The 21,923-nt window shown below is 46.4% G+C and overlaps 1 protein-coding gene across 1 annotated transcript in view; it reads left to right on the top strand.

Moving 5' to 3' along the window:
- The first annotated feature begins 484 nt into the window (after positions 1-484).
- The window catches only part of LOC147219722 (hippocalcin-like protein 1), a 33,027-nt gene continuing 11,588 nt past the window's right edge, over positions 485-21,923 (top strand). Inside the window, exon 1 of the mRNA XM_086171162.1 lies at positions 485-759. The gene's annotated coding sequence lies outside the window, so the exon portion shown is untranslated. The remainder of the gene's footprint in view (positions 760-21,923) is intronic.

Genomic DNA, 21,923 nt, shown 5'->3' on the forward strand with positions numbered 1-21,923 from the left:
TATTTTAAACCTCTTTTTGCAGGATGCGACCAAAACTTACCGCTCGCTTAAAAAAAACTACAAAAATGGCGTCGAGCCCTTGCGAGAAAGTGCGCATCGACGCTCCATTGTCAGCGGCACCGCTCCGCGAGATGACACACGAATGTCTGTTTTAGCGAAAAGGAGGAGGAGCAGGGAGGGGAGGGGACGTGCGTGGAGGGAAGGGGGAAGCAGGGAGGAGGGGGAAGCAAGGTGGGAGGGGGAAGCAAGGGGGGAGGGCCGTGCGCAACGGCGGTGCCAATCGGCGCAGCGCTGTCTAATTAAACCCCCGCCACGTAATCCCGGCCCCACCATCCCCCCCCGTTTAAATCCACTCCTGCCGCCTCTCGCAGTCCACACGCACGGTCCGTCCCGTCCCGGCCCCCAACCCCCATCCCCAACACGCAGGAGAGCACCCCTCCCCCCCCCCCCCGCAGCAAGCACCCCGCATGCACGGTGACATCGCGGGACTCGGCCGCCGCATCCAAGGGGCCACCGGATCCGACGTCGGGTTCGCGCGGACGCGCGGGTTTGCGTAGCCGGGAGAGGACGACCCAAACCCGGCCGGAGGCTGCGATCTCTCCCGCTCCTCCTCCTCCTCTTCCACCCCCTCCCAGCGGGAGCACCGGAGGAAGGCGCCCAGCATCCGCGGCATCCGTCCCCGGCTGCCGTGCGCCGCGGCCCCGCTGAGCCGGAGCAGGGAACCCCCGGCGCTCGTCCGCGACACCTCGCCTCCGCCCGGTACGTTCGCTGCACATTTTATTTTTTTTTTATGCACAATTATTTATTTTTAAAACGACCCCCCCCCCCTTTCCCCGCCACACACACACGGATCGTGCGAAAAAACGGGATGCAGCCGCTCTTTTGTTTACCCCGTGTAAAGAGGTGAGTGGCTCAGGCGTGTGCACGGCACAGTGCACGCCGGAAAAACATTCCCACATACACCCCAACCCCCCTTGCAGATGGGTCCTCCCAAGTTGCTGTGTTTGCATGATGATGGAGGGGTGCAAAGAGGTTATGATGCCATTTTAATTGTTTTAGATTCAATTTTTTTTTGTTTTTTTACAAATGACTCAAGAGTATAGGATAGGATAGGAGGATGCTCCCTTCCCCTTCCCCTCTCTCTCCACCCAAAATTACCGCCGCCCTGCAGAATCCCCCCTCCGTCGCCGAGTCACGCCTGAAGTTTCACGGGCCGCGGGGCATCGGCGCGGAAACGGCGTCTAAAAAAGCGCCCCCCCCCTCCCCGGCCGAGCACACGCCCCGATGAAAAGCGCTGTCTTTGCATCAACCTCAGCTGAGCCGAGGCGCCTCGGGTGATTGACGGGGTCGGGAAGAAGCGGTCCGCGCCGGACGATCGGCTGACGCCCGCTTTTTCCGGGGTCAGCCGCCAAACCCGCCGCTTCGGGTCGTGGGGTGATGGGAGGGAGAAGGGGGTTCCGGGGACCCGGATCGAGCCCGACCTCCAGCTTAGCGAGGTTGTTGGGTGTCGTCGCCGTCGCTGGTCCAACTGCGTGACCTTCCCGTCCCGGGACGCGGACGGTCGGCCGGGAAAACAAGCCGATCGCACTCACGATCTTCCGTAATCGCGCAAAGATGTCGAGAAGATGTTTAGTCTGTCGGCGATTGAGGGTGAATTGTTGTATATCTGAATAAAGCGAGCGAATGTTTGTATATCGTTATAGGAAGAGGGTGAGTTGTTGGAAGTCGATATGAAATGAATGAGAGGGGAAATATTTTTTTTATCTTGATAAGGCATCTTCATGAAAGGGTGAATGGGTGTAAGTGCATGTATGATATGTAAATGAGAGGGTGATGTTGTATGTCTCTTTATGACACATGAATGAAAAAGTGAATGGTTACATGTCTCCAGATTTTCTGAATGTTTATAAAAAGTCAGAATAAGAGCGGTTGAGTCCATAGGCCGTGCAAATGAGAGGGTGAATGGTTGTATGTGTTTATCTGACATATAAATGAGAGGGTGAATGTTCTTGGTCTCTATAAGGCATCATAATGAAAGGGTGGATGGGTGTGTGTCCATATATGACATGTAAATGAGAGGGTGAATGTCCAATATCTGTATGACATGCAAATTAAAGGTCTTATGTGTTCATATGACATGACATGGTCTTTTCATGACGGGTGAGTGGCTGTCGGTCTCTCTAAAGCATCTTAATGAAAGGTTGAATAAGACGTGCGTGTGACGTGAATGAGAGGGTGAATGTTGCATGTGTTTATATAAGTTGTGCATCTATATGATAGAGGGCGGATGGCTGTTGGTCTCTATAAGACGTCTTAATGAAAGGGTGAATGCACTTACGTCTATGGATGACATATGAATGAGAGGATGAATGATCGCTTATCTTTTTGACATGCAAAGGATTGTTTGTCTTTCCTAGGCGTCTCAATGAAAGGGCGTGTGTCTCTTTATGATGTGAATGAGAGGGTGAATGCTGTATTTATCAATATGTTTTGTGAATGAGAGGGTGAATGTTTTATGTCTATGTGACTTGTGAATGACAGGGTGATCGTTCGTGCGTCTGGATTTTCCATGGCGAGCCCGGCCTCTCGCCCAACGACGGCCGGGAGAGGTCATCGTCTGATGCAGAGAAGCGTTAGCATTAGCATCGGAAGGGGGCGACGCCGTACACACCAAATCGTATCGTGACGCGTTCGGGGTCCCGCCGGGAGGAAACTTCTTCGCTCGGCCCGGTCGAAGTGAAGATGTGTGACGGGCGGAGGCGGCCTTTAGCTCGCATGTGCTATCGCTAGTCGAGCTGTTACATAACAAGATAAGTATTTTCCCGGGCGCTATTCACTCACTCATCTCTCGGGCCGACGACTGCGCGTATGCAGATGCGCTTGTAAATTCCGCGTGAGTTTTTCAGCGCGCCGAAAATGATGGATGCGGTAGTAGAGGTGCGAGGGCGGCGGTGTTTAATAGCTTTTCCGTGCCGTCCCCTGTGTGTGTGTATGTGTGTGTGTGTGTTCTGCATTTCCTTGTGTATTTAACAACGCGGCGCTGCTAATGGGCCGGATTTACTCGCACAGGTGACCTTGAATTTCTTATGATGCGTCCGTGTGCAACGACGCCCTTGACCGCGTGAACGTGCGAGCGCGTCGCCTGAAAGTCACATTGAATTAAGCCGTCCGTCACGTCTCTCTCCGAGGCCAGCTCGCAGTGGATTACGAGCCGAGCGGCATCTTGGCGCTTGTTATTTCAAGGAGATGAGTGACAGCCTGGGTTGAGCTGCGGTGGCCTGCAAGCCCCGGGTTGAATTAACCCCCCCCCTCGCCGCCGCCGCTGCCCACATCCTCCAGCGGCGTGATGGGTGCGGAGGGCCAATGGGATTCCCGCAAGAGGACGAACCCCCGAGGGGTTCAGGGGAATGGCAAGCAGGTGGACGCGGAGCTTCGGCGTGAGATGGATCGCTGGTCGGAGGGTTTCGGACAGTAGCCGGAGGGAATCTGTTGATCCCCTCGGCCCTGTAATAACACTTAGCTCATCCCCAGAAATGCGACATCGTTGATCATCTGTCAGAAAAAAAAAAAAACCACACGCTTTTCCTCACGCGCAGCAGCGGCCGGCGGCGGGCCGTCGAGGGCGGGGGCCATCGATCACGCGGCGTTTCTCCGAAGAAGACGACGCGTCCCTCGGCTCCTCGCGGGAGGGAATCGGTAAAAGCCGACAAAATCAAAGGTCCGTTCAGTCCTCCGGAATAAATGATAACACACTTCCATGACCTTAACTTCGGTTAAGTCGCCTTAACCCCTATAACAGAGGCCTTATTTCCTGGATGATGATATTTCTGTCGCCGTGACAACCAGGTAAACAACTTCAGAAGGGTTTATCCTGACAGGCTAATTGTACGCCGCTGATTCCCATGGTGAGAATTCACATCTGCACCGCCCTCTAGTGGATGTATTTCTCGAGAGCCACGGCGACGTGAAACCCTTTTCCGTATGTAACCTCAGCATGAATGAGTTTTATAACAGCGCCGGCGGCCGGGGAAGTTGAAAAAACTAGCCAAAAAGAGCGAGCGGCCATCTTTGAAGGGAAGCGACGGAGGTCGTAAATGATGTTTTCTGACCTGGAAGCCGTTCAAACTGGGAAGACCTCCAGAGCGGGGCGCCAAAAGATATTTCTTCGAGAAGGAAATGATTCAGACCGCGGCGGCGGTGTCTCCGAGGATTTAGCACCGCCGTATGCTCCTTAATATCCCTCCACCACGGAGGGACTAACCCGGCCATCAACGGTAGGGTCGGTCGACGACCCTGACAAATTTGTAGGATTCGGATTCGGTCGCCATTTGTTGATTTCAACACCTCCTTCTGAGCCCCTATGTTTCTCTCTTCTCCAAAAAGTACCACTTTTAAGGGGAAAAAAAGAAAAAAAATACAGTTTTCACAAGCGCTGTACTATATTGCCGAAATTATATTTACTTTCGGTTTCATTTCGCATTAGCATGTTAGCCACGACGGCTAACCTATGTGCCGGAACAGCTCACACGATGATGCAAAAGTGCATCAGGTCAAGCTGGAGTGTGTGTGTGGGTGCAGTCATGTGACCCGCCCTCTCAGGGGATCACGAGCATCCAGCTAAAAAAATCTGTTGTGTATCACTAACAGCGACAACGTGTGTCCGTGAAATCCAATTTGGGATTTTAGCCTCAACTAATAAGATTAGGCCATAAGAGCTTGAGGTAAACAACGGAACAGAGTCACAAACCGGCGGCAAACGTCAGACGGGACCCGCCGAGCGTGCAAACGGTCTGCGGATAAACAAGTCGGATTGAGTGCACGGAGCATTCGGACACCTAAAGGGAACGACGGCGGAAGAAGACGGACAAAGCAGGTGGATGCGTGACATCGAGTTTTTTTCTTTTTTTTAAATTATTATTATAAATGACTGTAATTCTGCTGTCCGCCTCGTGTCCTCTCCTCTCCTGCTGCCATTAGGAGGCTGAAAGGGCAGCCAATTACTCCCAGAGCTCCGTGCGGTGTTCGGCTAATGAAGTCAGGGGAGAGAAGTGTGTGTGTGTGTGTGTGTGTGTGTGTGGACGTAAGCATAAAAGGGACTCATAAGGTTCGGGGGGAGGGGGCAGGACACACACGCCACACTCCACTGATTCCTCTGTTGAGATCAAATCTCAAACAACCTCTTCTTCTTCTTCATCCACTCCCCGTCGCCGCCCTCCGTCGCTTCGGTGACCGAAAGCCCATTTTCCCGCCTCCCTCGCTTTTCACGACACGATTTTCCTTCTCAATTATCGCCTTCTCTCCACTCGCTGTCCGAAGGCTCCATCCTCCATAAAGTCGGCTAGAACTGTTGGTTTTGGCGCTAGCATTTTAGCATTTATTTAGCGAGCCTTTTAGTTTCGGGGCCACGGTTTGGGCCCGTGCACATTAAGCGCCAGCGTCAAAAACAAACCGCCGACGGTACAGACGGCATGGCGAGCGTCCACGTTTTGCACGGCGGGAATAACAACCGTGGATGTTTTGAAGCGTTTTTATCTTCTCCCTGCACTGAAGAACCCTGCCGTTAGCTTAATCCGGCCAAAATATTGATGTTCCTCCGCGAGCCCTGGAAACCCCTCGCAGGCCAGAAGAGCTTGGACCTCTTCGTCGGTCCTTTTCTTGAAGGTTTTGTCCATTTTGACGCACGAAAACAGCTGAAATGTGATCATAATAGTTTTCCAAAAATGGTCTGCAGGAAGTATCTGGTAATAGGCGTGGCTTATGATCCACCAAGCATCTACGCCACATAAAATCCCGCCTTGGAGTCGGCGCTAAGACGGTTTCTGGTTCCTTTGGTGCGCTGAGAAATGGCCTTGTGTCTTAAAATATCCCTGAAACGCCAAAAAGTGAGAGCGGGCTATTGCGACGCCGGTTTTCATCCAATGGCTAGCAGGGAAGCGGCTACGATTGTGTATTTATTTATTGGGCTCAAGACCCGCAGCTGAAGATCAACCAACAGCTACAACTGCTATCGTGATTAGCGCTTATTGTTCCTGCACCGATAAATTAGCTTTGTTTAACAAATCTGTTTACATACGAGTCCCCCTGTGAGCCGTCCGCTAGCTAGCTAGCAGAACCGCCCGAGAGCAGGGTTCAATTACGTATTTATTTGCTTATTTATTCGAATGGACGCCGCAATCAGCGCCAGGCCACGCAGCCGCCGAAGATCAACCGACGACCCGCTATCGTGATTAGCGCTTATTGTTCCTACACCGATAAATTAGCTTAGTTTTATAAATCTGTTTACATACGAGTCCCCCTGTGAGTTTCCCACTAGCTAGCTAGCGGAACCGCCTGAGAACAGGGTTTAATTACGTATTTATTTGCTTATTGATTCGATTTTAATCAGCGCCAGGCCACGCAGCCGCCAAAGATCAACCGACGACCCGCTATCGTGGTTAGCGCTTATTGTTCCTGCACCGATAGATTAGCCGTGTTTACTGAATCTGTGTCGAAATGCGACGGGAGAACAACGCCCAGGTCCGTCAGGAGGTTGGATATTTTTTGCCCAAGAGCGATGGGAGTGGGTGAAAAATCCAAGCGGTTTTTCGTAGCGTGACAGCATCAATTAAGCTCAAGGGGTTCAGCCGGCGGCGTCTTGCTGCGGCTCCCCCGGGCCGTGACGGGGGGGCCAATCAGAAATAGAAAAAAAATCGATCCGGCGCCGGCTGGCTCGGGATGCATTTACGGGCAACCGTAATGACTGCAGACTCATTTCTGCCGCAATCACATCTCCTCTCGAGCAGAAGTCAAAGCCCCCGCATGGGGACCCCCTCATTTCGCCTCCGTTTGCTTATCGAGATCATTTCATTCGATTTTATTTGATTCCGCCCGTATTTCGTCGCGTCGAGGCTTTCAGCCGTCAGTCAGATGTTATTACACAGTAATTATCAATGATATTGAGTGGCGGGTTCACGGGAGGGAGGGGTGCGACCAGGCATGAAACGAGCTCGACGTTCTTGATTTTTGGGATTTATGACCCGGACGTCTCACCGGGGTCGATTTCTGCGCCATTCCGTTCACCACTTCACCCAACGTCGGCTCGCCATTCGTTCGCCGTGTTCTTTACGACGCCGATGTCGGATCTATCGGTTCGATAGACGCCGCTCCCACGATTCTTATTCAATTGTCACAACACAGACGGCGTTGACTCCGACCGGGACGGTTTAGCAACGGCCAGAAAGCGGGGAAACGGAAGAAAAACAAAGCGGGCGCTGGCAGAGTGACTCCGCTAATCCAAGGCAACGTTCGCGCCGTCCAATGCTGTCTTAACCCACTTCGGCCGCGTTGCGACTCCTCTGCCAAGCAGATTACCGCCCAAAAGCACAGTTATGTAATAATTGGACTCCGAAACACAGCCGGTGTGACGGATTCCGCTCTTTCGCCACAGACAGGTCGGCGCCATCGAGGCGATGTGGGAACAGGTCGGGCGGCGCCCTGGGAGGCGGAGCCTGATGAAGGGATTCAAGAGAGGGTGGATCTCTGCAAACATCTGCAGCTGATGTTGTTGCCATATATCATTTTCACTCATTCATCCGTTCATTATCATAACCTGTCGTTCTGAAGTCTGGGTTTTTTGGCGCCGGAGCCTAGCCCTGCCGTCATTGGACGAGAGGCTCACCCTGGACGGGTCACCAGCCAATCACAGGGCTGCGTATAGAGATATTCAACCACTCATCCTCTCACATACAACCATTCAATTACTCATTCACATAAAACTATTGACCATCTCATTTTACACATTTTATAAACAAAAATATTGGCTCATTCATTGACACATGATTTTGCTTGGAGTCAGGGTGCATTAGCAAGCATTAGCATATTAGCGTCTTCATTGAAAATTCATTGAATTTCACATTATAACGAAAATTATGTTGCAAGATGACATTTGAAGCGGTCGTTTTGATCAATTCTCAGTAAAACTGATAAAATTTAGATTTCTTACTCATGCATGACTATCGTCAGCCCTCGGGGGAAAAAAAGGTTCAACCCGGCGGTTTTATTGGACGCCAAAGCGCCGCCGCCTCGCCGAAACACACGACGGAAGGAAACAAAGGCCGGCCGTCGAGCGCCGGCTCTTGTAACTCCGCAGAATGACGGGAAATGAGCCGGAGTGGCGGCGCGGCTCCATTGATCCGCTGCAGCGCCTCTCCCGAGATAAAGTGGGATAAAGTAACATTCGTTTTTTTGAGGCTGGATGTTGTTTGTAACCCGAGGCGCTTGGTTTTCAGACTTTTTTAAAAGCGAGATCGGAAGGAGAGAATAAAAAGAGAGGAGAGGAGATCTCATTTATAACGGCAGAAGATCACGGCGGCTTATAGCTTCCCGCTGACTTATTCGCAGGAGTCCTCGCTCCATCAGAGGGTTGAACAAAGTCGGAAATCTCTTTAGCGAAATGAGGAGAGTTGACGTCTAGAAAGCGCCGGGTTTTAGGCTCCTCACACACCTCACACACACACCTTCGAGTATGTATCTCAACAGGATTAACTTCCTTTGTCTTTATTCTGCTTTTATCGGAAGCACGGCGAAATCATTCACCGCAGGCAGGAGACAGACAGACATACACTCATTCATTCACATGTCATATGGAAACATGTGGTCATTCACTCTTTCATTTATACAGTACAGTGATCCCTCGCTATAACGCGGTTTACTTTTCACGGTTTCGCTACTTCGCGGATTTGCGTCGTGCATCGTGTTCTGCATTCTGATTGGCTAAAAAGTCACTCCGCTTCTTCTCTACCTGTGCGTCAATAACGTCGCAGTTTAATATGCACGCGTACGTAAAACAGCTTGCCAAATTTACATGACGTACGTGCAAATTCTCTTGCGATTTCGAGTTTCTCTAAAACCCATAATGTTGACAAAATGCTTTGGACCGACAAAAGCCCCTGCGGCAGGACCCAAAAGGCAGCGGAAGATAAAGTTAAACTTCTGGACATGCTAAGGGAAGGTAAAAGCTATGCGGCTGTAGGTCGGCATTACGGAATTAATGAATCTTCCGTTCGTTCCATAAAGAAGGAAGAAAAAAACATAAGGACGACAGCAGCAATAAGTTTCGCGGCAGCAATAAGGTCTCGGTGGGCGGTGCTAATCTCCGCAATTTGAAGCCTTCTGTTCACATTGATGATTAAAATCATTATTTGACAGTACAGTACAGAAGTTATTGGTTGAAAAAATGTTTCTAAAGTACAGTACTTTTATTTGTGAAACAAATGACTGAGCCTGTAAAATGGTTTGTTCTTTCTTTTCAATGTATGATAGAGTATTTAATTGTATAATAATTGTAAAAAAAAAAAAAAAAAGGGTTTCTACTTTACGGATTTTGCCTATCACGGGTTCTTTTTGGAACGTAACCCCCGCGAAAAACAAGGGTATACTTTACATCATATCGAGACATGCAGCCTTTCACTCATTCACATTTTGTCTAAAGACTTGCAACCATTCACCTTCTCATTCACACTTTGTTGGGTGACGTTTGTTGGGAGACTCATTCAAAAGTCGTATAGACACAAACTTTCAGCCTTTCATTCATGCATCATTTAGAGACACGCAGCCATTCATATGTTGTAAAGAGATCATTCATATAGACATATAACCATTCACAAATCATATAGAGACATATAACTATCTACTCATTTACGTCATATAGAGACGACTATCATTCACTCATTCACGTGTCAGATGGAAACATGCAACCATTCATTCATTCATTCACTCACACATGAAATAGACACAACCATTCACTCATTCACGCGTCATAGACAACATTTACTTATTCATTTATTCATCATATACAGACCTACAGCCATACATGCACGCATCATTTAGAGAAACGTAGCCATTCACTCACATGCCATATCGACATACAACCAATTATTCACAAATCGTAAAGAGATGTATAACTATGCACTCATTCATGTCACTCAGTCACTGATTAAATGAATGTAAACATATTCTTTCACACATAGTCATTCACTCACACAGTCAAAAGTCATTTAGATATATGCAATATGGAGACACAATCATTCACACGTCATGGAGACAGACTGGATTACAAGCCATTCATTCACGTCATAAAGAGACAACGTGTAACATTCACCAATCATCGATTTCTCATGCAAAGCGTCGCACGCGGCGACGGCTTCGACGTCAGGGGTTTTCAAAACGATAACAAAGCCGTAACGGCGCGCTCGTAACCGTGGGAGACGATAGTGAGGATTCACGCCTGCGGCGGTTGTTGAAGGGGGGAAGGCGCTAACCGGCGTTGATGTGACTCCTAGCATGGCGGCGCAACGTGCCAACAACGGCAGATTCGAGGGGGGGGAACTTCTTTAAAACTCTTTCGACGTGTAAATTAATTTTCAGACAAATTCAGAAGATAGATCTCACGCCCGCCCCCGCGGCTGAAGGATTACGGCGGCGGGAACGGCGGACAGCTCAATCCTCTTTATCTAAGTATGATTTCGAGCAATGTTCTTTGCCTCGTATTAATTTTTTTTTTGGGGGGGGGGAGAATCCCCTTTCTCTGTTTACCTGCGTCAGATGCCTGCTACGGAAAAATTGGATGGCGCTCGTGGAAAGAAGGCGTTAAAAAAAAGTAGGAACGCAATCAGGGGTGAAGCCCCGTCGTCGGGAGACGTCGATGCCTTTCATACCCCGTTCGGATCAAAGGGGTTCCCTTGTGTTTTCATCATGAACCCCCCCCTTCCTGTCTCTATATATACATGCCTCACATCTCCAGGTTCCCTCCGACGCCGTTCCTCCTCATTACATCGTTTCCCCCGAGGTTTTTTTTTTTTTAATTCTGAGCTGAAGCTCCGAAGCCGGTTCTCCGCCTCCGCGATGACATCTCCATCGACCAATCGTCCAAATCCACTCAACGGGACGCCGTCTGTCGGGATCGGCGGCGGCCGGGTGGCTGATGAGATGGGATTCGGTGCGTTTTGGTGATGAAACACCTGACCTACATCACGGCGAGACCGGACCGGACCCTGATAGCGCCCCCTAGTGTACAGAATTGGACAGCATTTTGATATCTATGAGGTGAATTTTCCAATCTGGATATTTGCCGTAAAAGTTTTTTAAATTCACATTTTTCCTTGATTAGTACATTCATTTATTTATTCTATGGATTTAGATCATTTTATATCATGGCTAAATGAGACACATTTTTTTTTAATTATTTAATTAAATTGATTCATTTATTTTATATTTGTGTCATGGCTTAATGAAACACCTGACAGGGGCCCCTAGTGTAAAGAATCTAGAGTGAATTTTCTAATCCAGATATTTCCCGTTAAGTTTTTTAATTTCACATTTTTCCTTGATTAATACATTCATTTATTTATTCTATGGATTTAGATCATTTTATATCATGGCTAAATGAGACACATTTTTTTAAATTAATTAATTTAATTAATTTATTTATTTTATATTTGTATCATGTCTTTATGAAACACTTGACAGGGGCCCCTAAGGTGCAGTCGGTCAGCATTTTGATATCTGAAGAGTGAATTTTCTAATCTGGATATTTCGCGTTAAGTTTTTTAAATTCACATTTTTCCCCGAGCAATACATTTATTTATTTATTGTATGTATTTAGATTATTTTATATCATGGCTAAATGAAACACTTTTTTTTAAAATTATTTAATTAAATTGATTCATTTATTTTATATTTGTGTCATGGCTTAATGAAACACCTGACAGGGGCCCCTAGTGTAAAGAATCTAGAGTGAATTTTCTAATCCGGATATTTCCCGTTAAGTTTTTTAATTTCACATTTTTCCCTGAGTAATACATTTATTCCTTCATTCATTTTATTTATCTCATTTAGTTTTGTACCATGGCTAAATGAAATATGTACTATTTATTTATTTAATGTATTAATTTTTTTTTTTTTAACCACAGCTTAATGCAATTCGAAAAAAATTGGCACATTAAACAAAAACAAAAATGATCTTATAAAAAAAGAAAATAAAACCAATAGTTATATAGAGAAATGACTTCTTTGAATTTTTTTTTTGCTTTACCGCCCCATCAATCCTTGCCCTGGATACGCCGCAAACTGCCCCGCAGCAACAAAGCAGAAGTTGGGTGGCGGGAGAATAATTACCTTATCCATCTGGTGGATGCGGGTGTGTGTGTGTGTGTGTGTGTGTGTGTGTGTGTGTGACGAGGGGGGGCTTTTTTTAGAGTTGACCCTTTTAAAGACTGGAAGGACACAAGACGACACTCCGCCCCCTCTCCCCAGAGGCATGAGAGCCTATCATTGACACCAAGCGGGGAGCGCCGTGGCGCCGGCGGGAAGGGGGCGGGATCTAATTAACCCTACCTCGTCAGGTGGACGAGATCCGACCAATCAGAAGGCACTTCAGCGGCAATGTGTGTAATATAGACCCTTTTTTGGGGGGATGCTGGACATGGACGTGGGCCAGAGTGGCAGGCTGGCGCGGAAGCGTGGAGCCGGCGCCCGGAGCTTTTAGCAAATATCAAGCGCTGTTTAGAGAGGGGGGGAAACGACTAAATGACGTTATGGATGGCCGGGACCGGACGGGGAAAGAAAAATGGGGCGCCCTAATAAGACGAGAGAGGAGACGCGGCGTGTCAGCAGATCGATGCTGGCTCGGGATAGAGCTGTTTCGGGGGCTCGGCGGCAGGAGGAGTTGCAGCTCAGAGGGGAGCCGGGGGTTTGGATCGGTTCAGGGCCTCCGTTACGGGAATGTCGTGCTCGTACGTGTCAAACTAATAGAATTGCTCGAAATGAATCAGCTGTGAGGATTCTCTCCACTCTCCTGCGCGGGAGCGAGAGAGCCTGCAGGACTGGGAGAGAGCTACGGCATTAGCGCGAGGCTAGCACGTCACAGCAGGAAGGTTTGGGTTGGATTCCGACGCGACTTTCTATGAGGAGCCCAAAAACATGCAGTTTTCATTGGAAACCCAGGCGTGTGAATGAATAAGTGGATGGTTGCACATCTCTATAAGGGGCTCTGTGATTGGTAGATGACTGCAGGATGAGCTTTGTAGAAGAATGAATGATGAAACAGAAATTTGGTGAGGAGGTATTTGGAAAAAAAAGTCTGGATCTTCTTCCTTTCGAACTGAGGTGAAAAGTCCATTTGTGACACTTCTTGTCATTTTGCGGCAAACCGTCATGTCTACATCAACGTCGTTATCTATTTCTTAACCTAACCAAAATAAAAAAATTCCACAGTGACATGCAGCCAGGGGAGGCAGGAGAGGCCGTGCCTCACTTGCAAATCTTGGAAAGAAAAACATGTCAAATTGAAAGAAGAATTGAATGGTTATATTTATCAGTGATATGCACGATTAAGGTTATTTCATTTAATTTCACCAGTTTGAGATTGTTTTTTAATCTAAATCACTGGGTTTTCACATTTACTGTCCAAATACTGAGAAGAGATGAGCAGTGAGGCAGCGGACTGTTGAGCCTCAGCATACATTGCACAATGACAGTCAACTCCTGGCGTGTTCTGCACTAAGACAGTTTTGCTGTTTGTCTTTATGTCACGATTAAAATGTTTTGCAATATGAACTACATTTTCAATGTATAGTTCTGTTTGTCAACAACTGTATGCATTACTTGTTTCTTGCGCTGCAGGATCATAAAACGTCTGAGAACAGCCACTAGGTGAGGCACGCAGTTATCCTGCCTCATGGTAGGCGTCCCTCACCAGCCATGAACCGCACGGCATGTCACTGATTTTTCATACATTTCTGTTGTAAATGAGAAATTGAGTTCCTCCGTGGATGAAACCCGAAAGTTAAAAAATGAAAATGAAAATGAAAAATGCGTTGGTACATGTCGCTAAGGGAACTTCAACGAATTGGGAGTGAGAATGTTTCGCCTCTGGCTGTTTTCTATTGGATTTAAATCGGAATACATTTTATTCCTTATAAATATAGCACGATATATATTTATAAAGACATTATTTTATAAGCTCACATTCAGGAGTGTTGGGAAACAGATCCCGTCCTCAGCTCTGTCACGTAGAATTGTAATTTATTGATCGCACCGGCTTCCCTCAGAACTATTACATAATAACGATTACATAATGAGATCTGGAAGAAAGTCTGGGGGAAACACTTGATGGGATTTTGCAGGATTTTCCCCTCCAGGTGTTTCTTTTCCAATCAGTTGACCCTCGTTTTTATGCTAAATCGCCGAGACACAGGTGGCAATCCGGGATTTATCCCGAGCCTCATGCTAGGTGATGCTAGGCGACACACACACACACACACACACTGCGGTTGAAGTAGAAGGACGAGCGCAATCTTATTAAAACAGCCCGAAATCTGCATTAACACTGCTGTTCCCGTGGCGATACAAAAGAGAGAAACACGGCGGCGGACGGGAGTTTATCTCCCGTTAATCCCTTCTTGATGTGCAGGAGGTGGGTCAGGTCCGCCTCGGCGTATCATTGGTGAGAATCACTCTGGTAATCTGCCAGTAATCTGAAATGTATCCTCGGGATTACCTCGGTCGCCGCGCAGTACAGTCGCCGGGTCTTGTCGCCATTACATCGGATGAGCTCCCTCCGAAAAGGTGGTCTTAGCTCATTAACGGAAATTTAATGGGTCGGTGTTTGGTTTTAAATTGCGTCTAAAAATAACGGCGTGGTCCCAGAGAGTGGAAAACCCGCCTCCCGACCTACGCTAAAGGTCAAAGTGCCGAATGGGACAGGACGAGAAAGAAAATCGCGGTTATCTTTCCTCCGGTTTCCTCTCACCTTTCTTGCTCCCGCTTGGTTTTCCTTATTTCCGCAGAAATAAAGTTATCGAAGATGGAGGCTTCCTTGATATTAAGTAACTCTGAATTGTTTCTCATTCAAATGCAAAATGTTACATTTGCATTTGCAAAGATGTAAAAAAACTTGTTGCTTTTACTGCTGCGGTGTTTTTGGATGCGGCTTTCGTGAACACATTCATCCTTTTAATTCTGAAGCAATTTGTTGTTTTTCTGGAAGGCTATTTTTGGGATACTTAACTTCAATTTTGGTGTCAAAACGTCGACGTAAATTTTACTCTTATTTCAACCGACGCCGCTTTGTAACACAAAACACATCGCGTTTTTTTCTCCTTGAAGCACGAACATGTATTGGCCTTCCCATCTTTCTTGAAGCAGCCTTCCATCTGATTTAGGGATCATTTGTGTTTCTATATTCCACTTGTTGAAAATGGCACGGATGTGGCTGCACTGCAATGAATTGTGGGAAATGTAGTTTATGCTCAATGCATGCGTTTGACATTTAGTTTATGACAATCAAACCTTTCAAGACGCGCTGGCGGGGCCACATAAAATGACGTGGCGGGCAACATTCGGCCCGCGGACCTTGAGTTCGCCTCGAGAATAGCAGGGTCTCCACGCCACCATCCGCTCCCACATCCGCGCTCACGCTTGCCGCTATTACATGCAAATGCCAGGTATAATTAAGAATTTAGAAACGGTAATCTTCCATTGCACCGGAGGGCGCGCTTTGGCTTCACGGCTAAATTTAAGCGGCCAGCTGTGGGGATGAGCTTCCCGGTTTGAATATTTCATATGGGGCGACGGCGGCTGCGAGGAGACCCCCCCCCCCCCCTCCGACACACAAACACACACACACCTCACACACACGCGTCAAATGATATTAGCATGTTTTTTGACAGCCGAAGAGCCCTTTTCCCGGTAAAACCTCTTTTAAATCTCCCTCCAGAGAGGTGAGGCGGGGACGGTCGCCAAGGTGCGCTCGGGTTTTTTTTTCTAGGAATAGAATCCTTCAGGGGCCTGGAATCGTTTCATATTTCACAGCGCCGGGCCGACCCGCCTCGAAACAATCGACGGTCGGCGTCCGCTGGAAGGGTTCAAGCCGCGACGCTCCAAAATAGCGCCGCCGTCCAGCGGGAAAGACACACACCAAGCAATTTTGGTGCCTGGAAAAAGGCGGTAGATAGTCCGCGTAATTTATCGTCCTCCGTAGTTCCCCCAGCTCGGTGTGCAAATGCATTTCTCATTTTACAGCCGGCTGTAAAAACCCTGAAACATCATCGTATTTGAGTTTTAGCCGGAGTATCATTTCATCATATTTCCTCTCCCGCCGAAGCCTCTTGTACGATTTGACCCCGAGACTCAGCACATCATCCGCGGGTTTCTGAAATAAGCCAGAAGCAGGACTTCCGTTCCCACGGCGCAGTCAGGTGTGTGTGTGTGTGTGTGTGTGTGTGAGCTCCACACGGAGGACCAGGCCTCGTTCTTATTTTTAACCTCTCCATTAATGTGTCCTTCTCTCAATAACTGGCTTTATCCTCATCAGTCCTTCCTTGTCCCCTGTCTTCCTTCCAAAGCGTTTCTTTAATACGACAGCCTTATATGGACCTACCTGCAACAGGAAGTGACATCATTTGGCTTCTCTAGAGGTCTATTTTGATTAGACGCGGATTGCTAAAGCAGATTAATGGGATTTAAATCAAACCACCTCAAACAGTGCGTTCCGTTCCTGAAGGATTCCCTTGTTAAATCTAAAATATGGAAATACTAGCTTTGCTGCACTGCAATACTGACCAAATTTACTCCTAAAAGCACGAAGTACTCCGCTGTAATCCGACCACGCGGCCGATGCTAGCACTCAAGGCTAATGTGAGCTGTGGATTTAGCATTATTTAGCCCAAACGGCTGTGACGCGGTTTCGTACGTGATGCTAAACGCACCAACAAAGGAGGGACGCGGAGGCGATGGTGGACTTGCCGCTCGGCCTCGTAGCAGCGGCCGTGCTAACACGTAGCGCTCCTGCGTGTCTAAACACGTTCCACAAAAAGCAGCGGGGCACCGGGTTCCATCCCTGACGGACACCGGAAGAGCGGCGGGAAAATGTCATCGCTGTCTCCGGTTGGGATGCGTTTTAGCGGCGGCTGGTGTTGCGATGAAGATTCCAAGATGAAGAACCGCGACTATCAAGATTAGAAACATCGCCGCGTGGCTTCCGGCGGGCGAAACGCAAAAGTGAGTGGGAATCGTGGGGAAGAGAAAAGAAAAGAAACGGCGGCGGGCGACCGTCGTCTCAGGTGGCGTCTCGGATTGCGGCGCTTTGAGAGGGAGCGACGGGGGCTGGAAACACTCGAGCGAAGAAAAACATCAAATGGAATCGATGGTGTGTGTCGTTCTTTTTGATCCGCACACACACACACACACAAGCAGGCACTCTTCCCGCTTTATTCTCGTGCAGCACGACCTCCCCCTCCCCCGCGACCCCCCGCGTTGTGTATCTTCCCCTCTCCTGATCCCACTTCCTCCCTAATGACTGAGCTGCTGGCAGACGATAGCAGGGCGGCGTTATGAGCACATTAAACCACAGCAAAAGAAGAAGGAGAAGAAAACCCTGCCTCTCTGAAATTGGACTTATCTTCTTATCTTACATCCTTCGTGCCTCGTCTCCGTGCCTTCTGCCCCAATTTGCCGGAGATGTCGCACAACGCACGCACACGCATGAGAAAAAAAAAAACAAAAAACGGGTACAATTCACTGTCGCTTCAATTCACCGTCTCATCCACATGTTATATAAACATACGACCGTTCACCCTCTCGTTGCACGTCATGTACAGACATGCAGCCATGCAGTCGTCATATTGACATACAATTATTCCCCGTCATCTACATGTTATTGCAGCGACCTCGGAATAGAAGCTACAGGCCGTTCATCTGTCACTCTCCGGCCCTTCGCTGATCTCTGGACTGCAGGTTTGGCTCATAGGAGGCAGTCCGGTGATTGGTGGGAGAGCGTGTGTGTGTGTGTGTGTGTGTGTGTGTGTGTAAGATTCAAGAATGTAGAGGGCTGGAGTCAAGTATGATTTTATCAAGAGAGGTTGGAAATAAAGCGACGACATTTGGAGTGAAAGCCTCGTTCCAGACGTCTTTGCTGAAATGTGACATTACAGAACTGTCTCAGAAAATTAGAATATTGTGATAAAGTTCTTTATCTTCTGTAATGCAATTACAAAAAGTCATACATTCTGGATTCATTAAAAATCAACTGAAATATTGCAAGCCTTTTTATTATTTAAATATTGCTGATTATGGCTTACATCCTAAGAAAACTCAAAAATCCTTTCTCAAAATACTACAATATCATGAAAAAGTCATTTTTGTTTTTTTCAATGCATTCCAGAAGATAAAGAACTTGATCACAATATTCTAATTTTCTGAGACAGTCCTGTATATAGACTCTCATTTACACGCCTTATACGGACATAAAACATTATATTTTGACTTGCTTTAAGTACATCAATGTTGGTGTGTTTGGAGTGTGACTCCAAATCCAGACCTCCATCGGTTCATACATTTGATTTCCATGGATCATTTTTGTGTGATTTTGTTGTCAGCACATTCAACTATGTAAAGAACAAAGTATTTAATAAGAATATGTCATTCGTTCGGATCCAAGATGTGTTATTTTAGTGTTCCCTCTATTTTTCCGACTGGTGTATAAACATGCAGCAATTCATATGTAGGAAGCTGAAATCGAGATTTATGATTTGAAGCGTTTCTTGTCTCAAATTCAGTGTAGAAACGTGTTTCCCTGACCAGTAAAACTCCTACATTGCCGTCGGCAGTGCATTTAGATATACGCTGATAGGAAGAGTGCTAACATTCTAAATATGATTGTAGATATGAATATCTTTTCTGCCTCATCTCCACGCTTTCTGCACCAATTTACCAGATATGTCATTCAACTCAGACACGGGAAAAAAAATCAGACACGAGCCTTCCGATCTACCTGCGTGATGATGGGCGAGCGTGGCTGTTCAGAGCGAGTCAATCCGCTCTCATATCTTTTATTTCTCACGGCGGCTCGGAGAAATCACTCGCCGTCGCGGGAGGATATTACTCAGCCGCCATCGGCTCGAAGGGGCGACTCCGCCCAGCCGGGAGTGAATGAAATCGGTTTTAGGATGTGATTGAAGCAGCCAAGGACAGGGTTCCCGGGAATAAAAATGGCTTCGTAACGAATCCAATTACGGCCTTGGCACGGGGCGCCGCGGGTCTGAGGTAGTTATGGAGTTTCGGAGGGTGAAACCCTCCCCGTCTCCTGCTGTATTGTGAGAAAAGAATATATGATCTGGCCGGATGGGGGAGAGCATCGGCAGAAACTTTCGTGACGGAATAAGTCGGGATAAGTTCGTCGAGTCCGACCGGCTGTTGGAGGGGTGATGACTGAACCAGAGCTCAGTTTAAATGGAAATGTCGGCTTGTGTGTTTGTGTGTGTGTGTGTGTGTACGCGGTGGGATTTAAAGGGTTAGCGACAAGATGATTATTTTTTTTTTCCAATCAGTTCATTCCTGCACTCTGGGTTGCGAGGGGTGCTGGAACCTATCCCGGCTGTCATTGGACGAGAGGCTCAGCCTGGACCAATCAGAGGGCCACATATTAGAGATATGCAAACCATTCACTCTCTCACTCACAAGTTATATGTAGACATGCAACTTTCACCCTTTCATTGCACGTCATAGACAACATGCAACCATTCAGTCGTCATATAAACATACAATAATTCACTATCATCCACATGTTATATAAGGAGATGCAAAAATTCACTCTTTTATTCACACGCCATATACAGGACTGTCTCAGAAAATTAGAATATTGTGATAAAGTTCTTTATCTTCTGTAATGCAGTTACAAAAATACAATGGCATACATTCTAGATTCATTAAAAATCAACTGAAATATTGCAAGCCTTTTATTATTTTAATATTGCTGATTATGGTTTACATCTTAAGAAAACGCAAAAATCCTATCTCAAAATATTAGAATATCATGAAAAAGTATTTTTTGTTTTTTTACAATATTTTACAATATACAATATATATCACAATATTCTAATTTTCTGAGACATTCCTGTATAGACATATAACAATTCACTCTTAGTCACCTGTCATGTAAAGATATACCGTAATTTCCAGACTATTAGCCGTTGTATTTTTCATGATGCGGCCGATTTATGGATGTTTAGCGTCCATAAATCGGGCATAAAAAAAGCATCTTGTCTTACACATAGACACCGCAGAATATACAAGTTTATACAAGGGTCATTGAGAGAGACAACAAAAGAAAGACTAAGGATGTGTGGGATTGAAGAATTCTGAGGCTGTTTAATTGCAAAACCGAAGAAGACAATTTTAGGATGAAGAGAGCGATCAATGACTGTGCCTGGCAGGCTACTGTATTTTTTTTTCCTTTTACCAGATATGTTACAGGCAGTGTTCAGATAAAAGCATTTATGGTGAGGATTTTATTAAAGTTAAAAAAATCTTTCCGTGTAACTATGTCATGTTACAAATGGACAGATGTTTTTTCTTTCAAATTTAGCGGGCGCAGCTTATATTCAGATGCACTCCTAAAATTGGTCCTAAAATTCACTCTCGAATCCAGAGATTTTATGAATATACAACCATTTACCCTGTCCACAATCATCCGCATGTAAAAAGAAACATGCAAACATTCACACGCTACATATAGACATACAACATTCAACCTCTCATGTTATATCATATAGCGACAGACGTATACCTAAGCAATGTTAGTATTCTACTTATACACAAAATTACAACACACATGTACTTATAAATACACATGTATGTACAGTGCGTTCCATATTTTTTTTTATATTTTTACATGCCTTTAACTTTATTTTTATTTATTCATATCGATTTTTACTGTTCTTTTTATTCTATTTTTATTATTCACTTTTTTTTTTTTTTATAAAGAGTTCCATTTTGATTCTTCCCCACTTGACTCGGTAGATTTCAAAATAAGCAATTCCCCCCCCCTGGGGGATCGATAAACTATTCTGATTCTGACCAGAGAAAACAAGACAAGAATAGACATATAACAATTCACTGTCCTCCTCATGTTATATAGAGACATACAAACAATCATACATTCACACACGTGTCACCGACACTGTACATGTTTTCGGTAGTTTTCGCTGTGAGTGTGAGGCATCCCAGCGGCGAGGGGACGGATGGATTAGCGCTCCGTGGCTCGGGGATGGAAAGGCGGATGATTAAAGGATGGTGGAAAGGATTGTTGGAGGGGTGCGGAGCTAGGGGGGTCCGCTGGGGGATTATGGGGCCGGACGTTTTTATGATCCCTCGATTGCGAGAGCAGCGGGTCGCAGCTGGGATTTGAGAAAGACAGGAACGGCGAGCGGCGTGAAAATGACCTGTCACTTCACAACCCGTCACCTTTTGTGGGATCTGGACTCCGACGCGCCGTTTGGAAAACACCTAGCGTCTCCTCTGGACGCCCAACATGCTGGATTTTTATTCAATTCAAACAACCTTTGGCCTGAATGATGGGACCCTGAATGGTGGAATCATTATACAGGACTGTCTCGGAAAATTAGAATATTGTGATAAAGTTCTTTAAAAAAAAAAACAAATAAAAAAACGAAATCACTTTTTCATGATATTCTAATATTTTGAGATAGGATTTTTGAGTTTTCTTAAGACGTAAGCCATAATCAGCAGAATTAAAATGATAAAAGGCTTGCAATATTTCAGTTGATTTGTAATGAATCCAGAGTGGATGACATTTTTGTTTTTGTGATTGCATTAGAGAAGATAAATAACTTTATCACTAATTTTCTGAGACAGATCCAAAATTTATAGTTTTCATCGATATCTGCCTCAGGATTTGTTGATCGTCGTTGATCGTCATGAAGCTAGCGTTAGCATACAGACACCCCGAGCTGGTGTCGATATCCCATAATGCAACACAGCAGAGAGGAGAGTCGGGACTATTTATTCAAATTACCGAATGAGTGATTAAATAAAATCACCACATTGACATCATCAACTTAATGGTTTGGCTACGGCGAGAGGTTACT

The sequence above is a fragment of the Fistularia commersonii genome, chromosome 24 (assembly GCF_037954325.1).
Source record: "Fistularia commersonii isolate RoL2024-O1a breed Wild chromosome 24, RoL_Fcom_v1.0, whole genome shotgun sequence".
Classification (NCBI taxonomy): domain Eukaryota; kingdom Metazoa; phylum Chordata; class Actinopteri; order Syngnathiformes; family Fistulariidae; genus Fistularia; species Fistularia commersonii.